The sequence below is a fragment of the Aythya ferina genome, assembly GCF_964211825.1.
Source record: "Aythya ferina genome assembly, chromosome: 2".
Classification (NCBI taxonomy): Eukaryota; Metazoa; Chordata; class Aves; order Anseriformes; family Anatidae; genus Aythya; species Aythya ferina.
Genome location: NC_140297.1, coordinates 19,867,012 through 19,881,583, shown reverse-complemented (window position 1 = coordinate 19,881,583; position 14,572 = coordinate 19,867,012). Strand labels below are relative to the sequence as shown.

The 14,572-nt window shown below is 40.1% G+C and overlaps 1 long non-coding RNA gene across 1 annotated transcript in view; it reads left to right on the top strand.

The window, feature by feature from the left end:
- The window catches only part of LOC311431984, a 46,316-nt gene extending 38,274 nt beyond the window's left edge, over positions 1–8,042 (top strand). The window contains exons 3-5 of the long non-coding RNA XR_014689752.1: positions 1,281–1,451; positions 1,558–2,801; positions 7,988–8,042. This is a non-coding gene — a long non-coding RNA (uncharacterized lncRNA). The remainder of the gene's footprint in view (positions 1–1,280; positions 1,452–1,557; positions 2,802–7,987) is intronic.
- The last annotated feature ends 6,530 nt before the right edge of the window (positions 8,043–14,572 follow it).

Sequence of the window (14,572 nt, the reverse complement as noted above, 5' to 3'; positions counted from 1 at the left end):
TGTCAAGTTTCAATGAGTTTTTGAACAGGCAACAACTGAATTTTAAGATGTGACTGTATTACACTGTAGGAGACACTTGAACTTTTTGTGTAACCCTGAATATGGACTGCACCATTCTCCAGACATGATGCAAAATGGGGGGGGGGAGAGGGGAGGCAGTTTGTTTCATTCCAATTTCATTTCAGTTGCTTTGCCAGCTAACATCATTGAAGAGATTTAGAATTGTTCTTTTCCATAAACTTAAAGCTGAATAATTCATCTACTGTCTTAGATTAAGAGCTGGTACACACAGATTCATGCTCACATTTATTGGTTTTGTGTTGAGATTTTTCACAGGAGCTGGAGGACAGAGTTAACACTTCTGCACATCACAACTGCTAAGAAAAATGCATGCAATTTCACTGAAACCTTTTAAACATCTCATTCACAACAATGAGAAAAAGACAAAATTAGAGTGTACAATAGCATTAGTGAACAAGAAACTGAAAAATCATGATTAGTCCATAAAAAAGGTATCACTCACTGAGAAACGTGATGTTGGACAGACACCAGGAAATTTCTTAAGATGGCAATAAATTTAGCTTTCTGTCATATCAGCAATTTTAAGTAGTAGATAGTTTAGTCACATGAAGGAAAAGTTTGGTCTAGGCATGCTTATATACGTTTACTTTGGTCTTAGAAATCATTGAGTGGAGAAAGCTCCTGTAAGCTATGAGTAACACCACCATAAACAAGCTCTTCTTGTGTAAATTGAGGCATTCCTAGATTACAAATCTGATGGCATTACAAAGATTTTCCTGTATGAAATAATATATTCCCACTGTTACCACAAATAGTTGGCCAAATCCTCCTCTGACTCTAACCCCTGACACATCCAGTGAACTCAGAGGTTTCAAATCCAGATTTTAGTCTGGAATCTTTTAATTGCCCTCTTCTGACAGCATGGCAGCTGGGAGCTTGTGGTTGCTGTTTTGTCCATCCTGCTTTACACTGCTTTATGGGTTCAGAAGCCAGACTGATACTACAAAAGGACTAGAAGTGTTCTCTTAAAATTTGATTGAAGTAGTCGGAGTGAGGAATTTATTCTGACTGGTGAGACATAATTGGGTATACTCCAGTAGTTTGCATTCAGAGGCAAGGAAAAGAGGAGATTAAGTAGATTAACCTCCATCATCTGCGAGATGACATCTCTTGCTGTGTTTGAAGTATTTTGTGAAGGAAAGATGGCACTGATTTTGAAGTTTATATTAATCAAATCTCTTTGATTTTGTTTGATGCAGCAGCTGCAGTGACACACCCTCGCTCTTTGAAAGGCTTGAGCTGCAAGGGCCAGGATTTGGAATAGCCCAGCTACAGCTCAGAAGTGTCACCGTCAGCCTCCGGGGGAAAGAAAGCACTTGTCTAATTTCTCCTGTTATCTTCTTAAATTTGTGTTAGAATTGGAAACAAAGGTGGGTGGTTATACCCTGATACAAAGGGTATATGCACCAGAGCAAACTTGAGAATTACCAGAGAAGGCTTACATGGCAAAATGTTCTAATTTTTACTATTTTTTAGCTATTATGGCAAGAAGTTGTGGATGAAATCTCTTATTTCCAGAGAAACAAATTTGCAACTCTGAAATTTTACTGGTAAACTGACTACAATGACACAGATACACAAGTTCACTGCATGAACTCAGTTCATCTTGTTGTAAGTGATGTTGGGCTGTTAACCTACACACATTTCATGTGTGGTTCCTTTGCCTCAGTCACACAGATTGTTTTGGCTGTTTCATCTTGTGTTTGCAAGCAGTCCTAAGGCAAAGTGAGAGCTCCAAGGGTCTGAATTAAAGAGCATCAACTTCTGTCTGAGCATCACCGGTGATGAATCATTGTCAGGAGCAGAACTGAAGCATTTTACAACACATCAAAGGCAAAGCTTTGCCTTTAAGCAATTAGATGAATGGATCAGTTTATATGAAAATCCCTTTTCAGCAGCTGGATTTTAGGTGAGAGGATTCTGGATTCTACGATTTTACCATAGGGAGGCTTTTCTTCCTGGGAAGCAGAAGACACCTCTCCTTACCTCACACCAACCTGGTTCTGCCTACTGGGAACACAAAGCTTCACCTCATTGTGCCCAAAGGAGATGTACATCAGCCTCCATCCCTCCTTGAGCAAAGAACCAGCAACCATTTCCAGTTGGGTTCCTCCAAGTGCATGGTCCCACACAGCTCATCCAAAACTGACTTGGGCATTTCAGGATGCTGCATTTGCCTTGAGCGGGGGGATTCTTCAAAAGGGATGGAGCAAGTAGCTGGTTTCCCCAGCTATGCTAACAAAAGGAGTGGCAGCCCTGTGCTCATTGAGACTCTTATGTTCATTTCTGCTTCTTACAGGAGGAGCAGGGGTGGGAGCGGGACAAACCATGGAAAGAAACCAGCCCTGCAGAGGTGACTCTGAGTGGATTTTGTGTTTTCATGTTATTTTCTTAAAGAAAATCAAAGACCAAAGATGGATGAGTTTCAACCTGTTGTTATTTGTTTTGGCAGTGACTGAAGGGGATAAGGCAATTACCTGCTGACAGACTTTATATTTAATTGCTAAAAATCAGATTGCAAATGACTTTCAGTGATGGGCAAGTATTTAATGAAACTATTCAGATCAGTGACTCTTCCAATGAGAGAAAAGCAATGAGGGCAACCAACAGCTTATTGAAGCTGAACCACTACTGAATCAACATTTATCTATCAAAATATCTTTGATCGCAATTTTGAGTTTAACTGCTCTATTCCCAAAGAGTTACTTAGTATCTTAAAGGTGGTGTTATTTTTTTTCTCTCTTCTGATCAGAAATCACCCCTAGGAAATCTCTTATTTCCACTTATCTCACTCTCCAGCCACAAGTCAATCACAATATGCAGTACAAGACATCAAATATTAGCTGAAAGAAGCAATATTACTGTAAATGGCTAGAAGGCGTTACTACAAATATCAAGTTTTAACTAGTAGATGACAGTTAAATCTTGAGAGAAATACTGTAAGTTTGGGACACATTTAGCATTTGTAGAGCTGGTCTCCAGCTTAAACAGTTTCTCAGGAGAGACCCTGACTAAGGCGTAGGCACTATATCTACTTGTTAAGTAAGGGAAAACAAGTGCAAATATTACTGATGATTCTCTTTAGAAAACGTGTTGAGATTAGGTATTATATTTGGGCAATGATTATCACTCTGTCTCAGAATACATGTATATCTCCATCTCTTTCCCATGGTGTTACCAGAATTGACATCGACACAGGTATTATTTAACACTATTTTCAACAGGAATGAGATTGCCCAAAGCTGAAGAACTGCATCAACCCCAGGTCAAAAATGCCCAAATTTCTGTTCAATCTACTTGGAAATTTGCAGTTTGATCCCAGCTCAATCTTCAGCTTTAACATGACTGCAGTGTTTTTCCAATTAGCTGTAAAGTGAAATTGTTTTTCCTGAAGCCTTGCAGTCCCAAAGTGAGCCCTGGTTCTTTCATCTCCTCTAGCTGAAATACCGCCAAATCCTTACTGCTCTCGACTCCTTTCATTAACACTATTCCTCTCCCTGGCAAACAAGGACGCAGCAAAGCATTAAAAAAACATCTTCAGCAACATGAAAGAGCAGGCAGCATTTTCCCTAGTAAAAATTCAGCCCAGAGGATGATACAGCATCTTTTCAACATGGGATAAAGCTTTTACAGTTGTACTTATCCCAACTGCTACTGCCCAAACTCTGCAGCATATCTGGGACAAAGCAGATGGGCTTGCAACAGCCCTGATACCACGTGCAGACCCTGAGCAGCACAGAGGAGCCCAGATGCCCTTAGGAGTTTGGAGACCACTCCTGAAGGAGAAATGGGAAATTTCTCCTTCAAAAAAGAAAACGGCAGTGGGGACACAGGTCCCCTAAAATCTGATAGCTTTACTATCTTTCTGAGGAGTACTCTGTCAGTTAAGCTTTTAGTCTAAGCCCAAAAGAGAAGACAAAAAAAAAAAAAAAAGCAACAGTAAGAAAAATAGTAACAGGAACAACCAGAACAAGATCGATCTGGCCTGATTAAGCGGAGATTATAAAAATCAGGTCAAGGATTAGGTCTAGCCCTGCCAAAACCAGGATGAAATACTAAGTGCATCCACTTAGCACATCTGTAATAATGCAGCCGTACCTTAGCAGCTAGGTAGTACTTCTGTGCTTGGATTACTTTCTCTGCTAAAAGATTACACTAGCCATGTGTCTCCTCCATGTGATATTCACATATCTGTGTGAATACGCAGTATACTATTGTTAATCCTCCTGGTGAAGTTCTCTCAAAGTCAGTTGTTGGAAATATTTTGTCGGTTTTTTTTGTTGTTTTTTTTTTTCCTGACACTTACTCCTGCCACTTTTTTCATCAACAGATCATAGTAGGGAGCAGTAGGAAGGAAAGGAGAGCAGGAGGTGATAAGCTGGTTGTGCTGCCTGGACTGAAGGTGATCCTATTACAAGAAACGGGCAACGAAATGGGGGTCCTTTGGGGTGCAATTGACGCAAGACAGGCTGAAGGAAGCCAAGCACGAGAGGGGCAGGCTGGAGGCACAGCTTGGGGATCCCCGCCTTGATGCAGCACCCCAGCTGTCTGTTGCCCACCCCCCCCAGCAGCAGCGGTCTGTGTGGTCAGGTCAGCCCCCGGCATCAGCCCTGACGGCGACTGGCACCACGAGGGACTTGGTGCTGTGGTTAAGACAGTTGAGCCTCGCCTTTCGGTTCTCCCCCTGCTCTGCCGCAGGCTTCTTTGAGGGGTGGCCTAAAGCGGGGTTTTCACACAATGTCGCTAACCGTAAGTTCCTCTTTTCTGGCGGCTCTGGGGCAGGAGGACTAAAATCCCTGACCCCAAACCAAAAGTGAGCACAACCTTGGTCAAGCCACCTTGAGCACAAACATGGGGCTGTTCGCTGCGTGCTCTGAGAAACCAGGTCCCAGTATCTCATAAGGGTCCTGTTAGCTTTTGTTATGGCATTCCTGAGCCGCCACTCTCCAACACCAAGGTGGCAATAATAGAGTCACCTAAGTGTGTGGTGTAGACACAAGTCATGTTCATAAAGCCCTGCCCCTGTGGTAATGTCCCATCCAAGACCTTGATGATTTTTGTGTGTGTTCAGAAGACTTTGAATGCATTGAGTCATGAGGAATCAAAATACAGATTAAGTCTTCATTCTCTGAGTAAAAGCTCTTCTTTCTGCTGAAAAAAAAAAAAAAAAAAAAAAAAAAAAAGGCTTTCTAGATTAAAACATATATATGTCATATTAATGTCATAGAACAACAGAAGAGGGGCAGAGAATCAATGTTCACTGCAATTCTGCTACATTTCCTTCTCATTTCAGATCTTTGCCAAAGCAGGAGGCAGAGATCTGTTTTTCCAGAATGGGTTACGCAGCATTAAATCCCAGAGCAAACACAGGTACAACTGACAAACAGGTGTTAGCAGCATACAGCTAATTTCAGAATGATTATCTTTGGTTACATTAAATAAACACATACATGTAAAATACTAAAAAACAGCATCAGACATATCTGCAATACTATGGATAATTTTAAAACAAAATTTATCTTGTTTTCAGAAGGCTTCTTTTTTTTTTCCTTGTTTTGTTTTTTTCTCTCTCTCTCTTCTTTTTTTTTTTTTTTTTTTTTTAGGTATGTATGCTTAGTTGCAAGAATTAAGCATATCATTTCTCTTTCCACACAGTGCTGCTGAGAGAAACACCCACAGCATACAGCAGCACTCACGTAAGTACAGGCAGGATCCCAGGCTCTGTTCTCAAATCGATATACCCTACACACTGCAGCATAGAGCTAACATGAAGAAACCCTCTAAAACAAGAAAAATCAGAACCATGACAGTGAAACAACAAATCTGAGCTTCTTCACAGTTTGCGCGACAAGTCCTTGGATTAGCGCTGACTCGTCCCTCAATTGCTGGAAAAAACAGATGTGGTTCAAAGGGGCCTTTCAAGGTGGCGGAGGCGCTGGCACCTGGCCAGGCTAGCATCAATCAGCCCAGGGGGCTCTGGCCCTGTCCTCCCAGTTCCCCATGGTGGGACCTGACGGGATGCTGCCCACATCCACGAGTGGCTTCACGGCCCAACTGCCCGCACCAAGGCTCCTCTCCTTGTTGCTGGCTGCTGCCAGTGCTGGTCGCATTTGCAAAATGCAGGGAGGAGAGGTGTCAGAACGCAGTCTCATGGCATTCCAAAACTTTAAAGCTTAACACTGTTCCTTACACCTGGTGGGGTTTACATTTTTGAGAGAGAGGGAGAGATTTAATGCATTAATATGTTCTAGTATGAGTCTTTCATTGAAAATCAGAATGCACGGCATTTAACCCCTGAGGTCCAGGTTTTAATGCTAACTTTGCGGTACTCCACAGGTCATCCTTTGGAGCCAAGTGAGATTTCTAGGCAGTGGTATCCATGTTTAAGTAAAGTGCATGTGAGCATTCAAGGTGTTTCTGGCCCAGCATCTGCATGCATCTACCCTCTTTCTATCTAAGTAAATATCTGTCACTTCCTTCTCAGCAGAGTGGCTGTACCTGTCCATTCAGGGAAACAGTCCTTCTTAATTAATACACATCCAAAACTGCAGGAGAGTCTCTTCTCTCTGGTGACAGTGACAGGACCTGGCATGGAGTTGGGGCAGGGGAGGGTCAGGCTGGGTGTTAGGAAAAGGTTCTGCACCCAGAGGGTGGTGGCGTACTGGGAAAGGCAGCGGTCAAGGTACCAACCAAGTCTGTTGGAATTCAAGAAGCGTTTGGCCAACACTCTCAGACACATGGGCTGATTTTGGGGTGGTCCTGTGTGGAGCCAGGAGTTGGATGCGATGATCCTTGTGGGTCCCTTTAACATACATTATTCTCATTAAAAAAAAAAAAAAAAAAAAAACTTTGAATAGGGATCTTGGATGAAATTCTGCTTAATTAAAATCACTGCAAGTTTTTGCCATTGATTTCAGTAAAAGCAGGTTTTCATATGTTATCATTTTTCAATTTAAAATTCAAATAACGATAACAATATAAAATGCCCCACTGGAATAGGATTTATGATCATGCAGTTTCTTCTGCCTGCAAATACTAATAAATTTATTCTGCAGCCTGGTTGTGGCAATTGCTATGACTTTCTCCTGCCAAGACCTACACAGAGTGAAAGTACTCCCAGGATTTTGCAAGAGAAACATCTGGTACAAGTCCAGGTTATCACTGTGCAGAGAAATTCTGAAGGCTTTATTCAGGTCTTATGTGGTCCTTTGGCAAAACTTGCATAGCTAAACTTTTAATGGAAGCCATCTAAGTGGGAGTGTGGTTCTTTTTTTACATAAAGTTAATACACTTCATTCTTACTGTTAGCACTCTTCCTATAGGTCTCAATGCAAAGAAACCAGCATATGAAATGATTCAATAGGAACAAGCGGGGTTTCTTTCTCTTATAGCAACACAGTGGTTGTTAATAGTTTGGATCATTGCAGGCCAAATTTAACAAATTACCAGTGCCTGAAAAATTAAGTATTCTATTTCCAGTATTAGTCATTTTCTCTCATTAATTTTCTATTACTGCCACAGAGCACCCTTAGGTAGGAAGCTGAGCAGGCGTACGTCACTAGCTCAATCACAGCAATGTTAAAAAAATCTCACAGAAAAAAAAAAAAAGTTAATTTTTACAGTTTTCTGCAGAATTATAAGCTGTCATTTTCAATTAAGTTTCAAGAACTGGTTGTTTTGAAAATGCCTTTATATGATTTTGCCCTAGCAGAGAACAACCATCTCTTCAGCAAAAAGTATGCGAATTGTTTCACCAGTCATATTGTGTTCATAAAAGTGTTAATTAGGCTTTGAAGTTGATGTTGTTATAAAACACAATAATATAAGAAACAAGAGTTCAGCTGAAGCAAGGCACATTTATTTTTTTTTAAATCTCTTTTCTTCTTCCCACAAATATCTTTTTCAGGGTGGACTCTGTACATCCATTCTCCCAAAACAAGATTTCCTGTCACACAGCTGTGTTCACTAGACCCATCAAAGGAGTTAATAGATTATTAATAGCAGTTAAAGGTTATTATTTGCAATACCCTGTCCAAGAAAGAAATCCCAGAAGGAATCTGAATTCCCACTGGATGCATTTCATATAAATATCTTGAAGAATTGCAGCTCTGCCTTGTTCTGTACCAACCAGAGTACTGCTTTCTTGGAGAGACTTCTGCTAAAATAATAGCAAACTAACATTTCTGTGCTTAGTGATAAATGGAGGAACCAAGGATGTGCTGTGTGTACTGAACAGATCCTTAGGGCATACAAAAGACTTAAAATCTGGCCAAGTCCTGAATATCCAAGAGTCACTCTAGACTTCCAGGACAGCATGAGCGAGGAGGACAGCAAGTAGGTGAGGCTTTAACCCCTTCCAGAGTAGTGTTTTCCCCAAGTTTCCTCGCTTTACAAACCGCTGAGGCTCGCTGCACACCTGCATCACCACGGGCTTGTGGTCCAAGAGGAAACTCAGAATCTGCGTTCCTGTACAAGCTCTGGCAAAATCCATGCCAGTAGTCATTCATCATTTACATTCATCACCTTAATTAAATACCTATTCGGATGCATGTGCTCTGATTAACATGGAACTGTGTTTTGCTGTGGAGCTGAGCCTTGATATGCAACAATCCTTTAGCAATGATTTTTCCTTGGTCTGGATGTGTTTCAGGATAGTGCTCAGCATGGAAGCTTGGAAATACAGCTATGGATATTCTGAAGCCCTAATATTTCATCCCACTTTCTCACAGTGTGCTCGTGTCTCTGAAGTGCTGTGGCGGCCATTGACACCACCCCACTATGGTCACTGCTTCAGGTAAAACAAAAATATCATTTCAAAAAAAAAACAAAACAAAACAAAACAAAACAAAACAAAACAAAAAAAAAAAAAAGAAGACTAAGCAGACAAAATTACTTAAAAACATACTCCTGGGTTTATGTTTCCAATAGTTTGTACTTTTCTATGACTCATTAGGCATATTGCTTTTTAATGTACAGAAATCCATTCCCCCTACAGAGAGTCTATTCCAAAGGTTTTTATTGTACGAATTCAACTTATAATAAAGGTAAATATATATCATTTCCGATGTAATCATTAAGTTTTCCCCATATGAGGCTTTTAAACACGCTGTACTTAACAAAATATATAGTTCTTGGATATTTACTCATTTCCACATTGGAAGGTTGCTTGACTGAAATGTAAAACCTTTTATTTTTTAAGAAAAACAATCAGTTTTACCTCTTAATACACCCTAACCTACATTGGATGCCATTTTGTAGCACAAAACATTGAATGGAGCTAAAAAGCAACGCATCCTTAACTACTCGCATCCTGAAGAAACAATAACAATGTTAAAATCAAAGGGGGGTTATTTTATACCTGTGCAAGGACCACATAGATGTCTAAGTGATTTTCAGTTATTGTTCATGGCAAAATAATAAATAATGAAGTGATAAGCTAATTTTCACTTCATTGGTACAAAACACCAAAACACCACTAGGTGCAAAGTGTAGACAAATTCTTTCTTTCTCTGGGTTTTACTTAATTCTTGGACCATATCTGCATTCAAACTCTTTTCATTAATTTTTCAGTTTTCTAAGTGATTTTATCAATGAGCAATTCAAGTTTGTTAAATTTCAATATTCATTTATACACAAGTAAAATAAAGGTCACAGAAGCTTCTAGTGTATTTTCCACAGTGTCCTGCAGAAACCCAATGTGAACCATGATAAGCAATGCAACTGATATTAATTCAGAGTTTCCCCTTTAAAAAAGGAAACAGGTCAAAGGATATACCCTCTAGGGTATGCACTGGGATTACACACCTGTGATTAATCTAACAAACTGCTGGAGATGTGATTGTTTCTTCATAGAACTGCAGCTGAAACAACAGTTCTTTGGCAGTAAAATAAATGTAACCCCTTGTGGTGCCCCTAGACATACAAGATAATTACAACAAAGTACCTTCATAGGAAGTTAGGACACTCCTGCTGCATCATTAAAATAAACGGACCTACGATAACTGATGCAGCCTTGGAAGTGCCACAGAGGAGCATGGTACTCAAGAGATGAAAGAGACCCGCACTCCTCCCAGAACGTGCATGTGCCTTCCATTAGCTCTAGTGCAAGCTGAGATCTCTAGCCCAGATCCAGCAAGAATAAGAGACAGCTTTTACCCCTGTGAAGTCATCTGCAGTTTTGCCGGGGAGTTCAGTGGGGCAAGACTTCTAACGTAAAACTTAATTATTCCGAGGATCTCCAAGGCCAGCCTGGTGCAGAGGCTGAAGCCAACCCCAGGCACGCTCTCTGCGAGTGCAGAAGCTCCCAAGCACTGCACCCAGCTCTGTGCTGAGCTCCCCAGTGCTCTACAGCCTTTCCCCAAGAGTTTTTCCAACATTAAATGCAGGCAAAGCATCTTGAAGGGGAAGCAGTGCTATCATGAGGCAATTCTGTCAGTTCAAGGATGGGAGCATGCGTTCATACCAAATAAACACGAAGTTGCACAGTTTTCAGTTTGGATGATGACTTGCACAACGACGTAAATGAAAGGTGGGAAGGTTTATCAATGATTTAGTGTGCCCAGCATCAATCCCCTTTTGATCTGTATGGAACATATCCACTATCGTTATAAACCTCTCAAACCACAGTCCTTCAGAAACTCTACATGTATTTTGGCAATGCTTTCAAAGTCAAAAGACTTGTTTCTCTCCTATTAGGCCATGCTAAGTCGTCATGTACACTATTCTCCATCTACATCCAAAATGCTGTGAGTACCAGATGCCCACATGTGACAGTACAGACAGAGCCATTAGGAGAGGTAATTTATGTTATGTTTATCATAATTTAGTGGGAAATAAAGTATGTTGAAGTTGCTTTCCTTCATCTTTTTTTTTTCTTTTTTCTTTTTTTTTTTCTGAGCTGGTGAGCCTAGCAGTGTCCATTTGTTTGACTTCTGCCTTTTCATCCTTTCCAGCCAAATAGTTGCATATTTAATGCTGTAAACCTATAGCCTTTAGAGTAGACAATATTTTTTTTCTCTGGAAACCGGAAAAGGCAATGCAGTAGTATATATGTGAAAGTTGTCTTCACCACTTCAAGAATGAAAAATGTGATTTTTTTTTTAAGGCAAAAATGTACAGGCATAAATTCCACATGGGTAAATGTTTATGTAGGAAAGTTTACCATGTTACAGAATCCTGTTCTAAAACAACCAGGGCAGTATGACGCTTTAATGTAACTTCTGGCACAGTAAATTTGTCTGTATAAATGGGGCCCTGAACTGGGCAAACATACCAAGTTGTCTGTCTTGTGCCAGTGGAAAAAGAGTCTAATGACCAGGGTACAAGGAAACAAGTTCCAGGTTCAAACTTATTTAGAAACACAATGAGAGCAAGTGGGATTAATTTTTAGGGCAGAAGTAAAGGGACATTTCAGGAATATCACTGTACACACACACTAGGTTATCTCTGCTAAATGCATGTGTACCTCTCGGCTAGAAGCAGATTTGATTCACCATGACGTGAATCTGATGTTGTGGATAAGAAGTAAAATGCAGATAAAATACAAGCTTTGTTCTTAGATATGTTCTTCCGCTCTCCACTGCTAACAAAATACACAGCATCTAAATACTCCCCTCCTCCTAAACTGGAAAAAAAGCAGAATTTGAGACTGGTTTAGAGGTCCAATAAGATGAAGAAGATCTTAATTAGAGAAAGAAAATGAGATTTATTTTCTTTTGGATACATATCACACATCTAAACAAAAATAAACACTAAAAATCCTAAGGGAATAAAATAACCGAAAATAAAACAGAAAAAATAATAACGTCATTAAGAATTTCTGCTTTATATGATATTTTAAATAATATAAGTGAAAATAATATTTTTTTACTTTGATGAAGTCCAGTGCTGGACTCAGATAGTTTCTGAATTTTACAGAAGAGATTGAAGAAAAATAATTTTGTATTTTTGTATGAGTAATTTATTTTTTATACATTTCATTTTTTCTTTAAATGATAGTCATTTTTGCCACAGTTCTTATAACGATATGCAATATAATCATTCCTAGCACAGGCAGTACAATCAACTGCATGATTATTATACCATCTCAGTCAACTCTTCGTTTGAAATAGATGCCAATTAACCTAAGGTAACATGATGCACAAATGAAATAATGGCATTTTAATAATCTTTATAAAATAATAATTCTCATACAACATGATTTTTAATGGCTACTTCAGCAAATTCCCTATTTACTGTAATTATATTAAAATAAGTTTTTTTACTTAATAATTTACAAGAATGCATCCATATGAAAGTTGGTGCTTTTTACTTTAATCACACTAACTAAAGCTTTCCTAACTATTTCTGTCTAAATAAAAACTTGTTACCCAGTTGATAGACTACATGACATGCCCTTTCGTACCCTTTCCTACCAGACTGTACAGATTAGCAGGACTCCACAAGCTCTATATTATAGCTACACTTTTGGTAAATACCTTGCAGATGTTTTCATCCAGAGACTATCTTCCTTCTTTCGACGTGTGCATCATTCCTTGGATCTCTGTCTGTCTGCTTCATTCAAAATTCACGTCAACCGAATCTTTATTAGCTTCTCCACAGCTCTCTGGGTCTTTAGCCCAGACCGAGTCACAGTCTGAGCTGCCCTCCTTGTTTTCACACAAGTTTATTTCTGCAATAATCAACAAAGGAAGATCTTTCCAGCCAGATCTTCCCTTCTGTTGGCTCATATCCATTTTCAGGACTGGATTCTCTGCTTTTAGCAGATGTCACACTGCTGTGGCTGGGGTAGTCATCCAGGCCAGACTCTCACCACCCCTGGCTGGAGAGCCTCAGGTAAAGTGTATTTATCTATAAAAACTTTAGAAAAAAGTGTCTCCTTTGCATTTCTGTTCCTCAGCTGGGAGAAGCATTTTGGCAGGCATCACATCCCTTCCCAAGGCTATTTTAGGATTTTGCTTAGGAGTCTGGCTACCACACCACAGTAAGGAGCATTTGGTCCACCTGCACTGGACCCTGACCGAGGCTATGAATTTCAGCCAATTCACTTTTACTTATTCACATTTACAATTTCATTGCACATTAAAAAGCTGAACATAATATTTATTTTGAAGTCACGCATGAACTTTTAGTTATGGGATAGAAAATCTTAAGTAAACACTGCAGATTGCTTCATGGAGTGAGTCTCTCAACAGCTGCGGTCACCATCTAGTCCAAGCCTCCAGCCAGAACTGATACACCAAAATGCAAAGCTAAGCAGAAGACGGTAGGTACAGCCCCCAGTTCTGCCATGCCCAAGCAAATTCAGTTTGGCATTGAGGTCTTGCTACCAAAAAGTTGGTTTCACATGTAATATTTCACCCACCAAGATAAACGGCTGAGCACATATAAAGGAAAGGGAAAAGCAAATAATATACTTGTAATGTCAAATTTTAAATAATTTCTTCCTTCTTCTCTGTTTGTATGATTTTATTTGATACTGTCCATGAGTATCAAATGTCTCTTGTTGGTAAAAATATTTAAGTGATAGCTCCCAGCTTTCATGTGTAAATGGTTAAGGCTTATTTTTTTATTATTTTTTTTAGAGTCAAACAAGATAAGGTGAAGAAGGGGGTAAAAATGATACAAGATAGGAAACTGCAGTTCTACCTTCAATACTTACCATTCTGTTTATTGAAAACCTCAGACCTGTGCTGGCCATCCTGCAATCTGGCAAACCTGAGCTGCTCAGGCATGTGTTTTGTCTGACCACTCCAAGCACAGCAAGAGGAACAGAGGCAGATACATCTGGGACAGCAGCACCATATTCTTCATAAACAACAACACACACAGATACATGCACAAAATGTGGCTAATGGAGAGAGATGGGAGGCAACAGAAATTTTAGGCTTGTTTACTAGGAGAGGCTCACAGCAGAGCAGTGATGTCCTGTTTGTGCTCCCTGCCTGCTCTGGATGGAGAGCAGGAATAAGACCACTGAAGGGTGAAATGGGAAGCTCTCGAGCCTTGACACATTAAGGCACGGTGGCAGTCTTCAGGGTCATAATGCTGATACTGAGTGCAGTGAGATGATCGCTCTGAAGTGCTTGACACTGCCTGCCCAATGTCCTTCATGAAATGACAGCCCATCATGATAGGACTGTGCTTGTCCCACCAAGGTGTCCTGCTTGGGGATGGCACCACAATGCAAGACTGCCCCAGGCATATGTCCCTGAAGCAGGGGTTCATCCTTACTCCCCGCTGCTGTGAGAAACACAGTTTCTAATCACACACATGAGCTATCTGGGCTTGAGATGCCCTCCACACATGGGATTTCTCATTAGAAGTATAGAGAGTACAGTCTGTAATGTCTCCATGTGCAAACAGTGGCTTTGTTTCAGTTTCAGAATAAGAAAAAAAATCCTGATCTGAGACCCTTACTCCCCATCCCAATATTAGGAAGCCTGTTCCAAAGCAAGAAACTCATACACTATTAAAAAACACCACTAAGAAG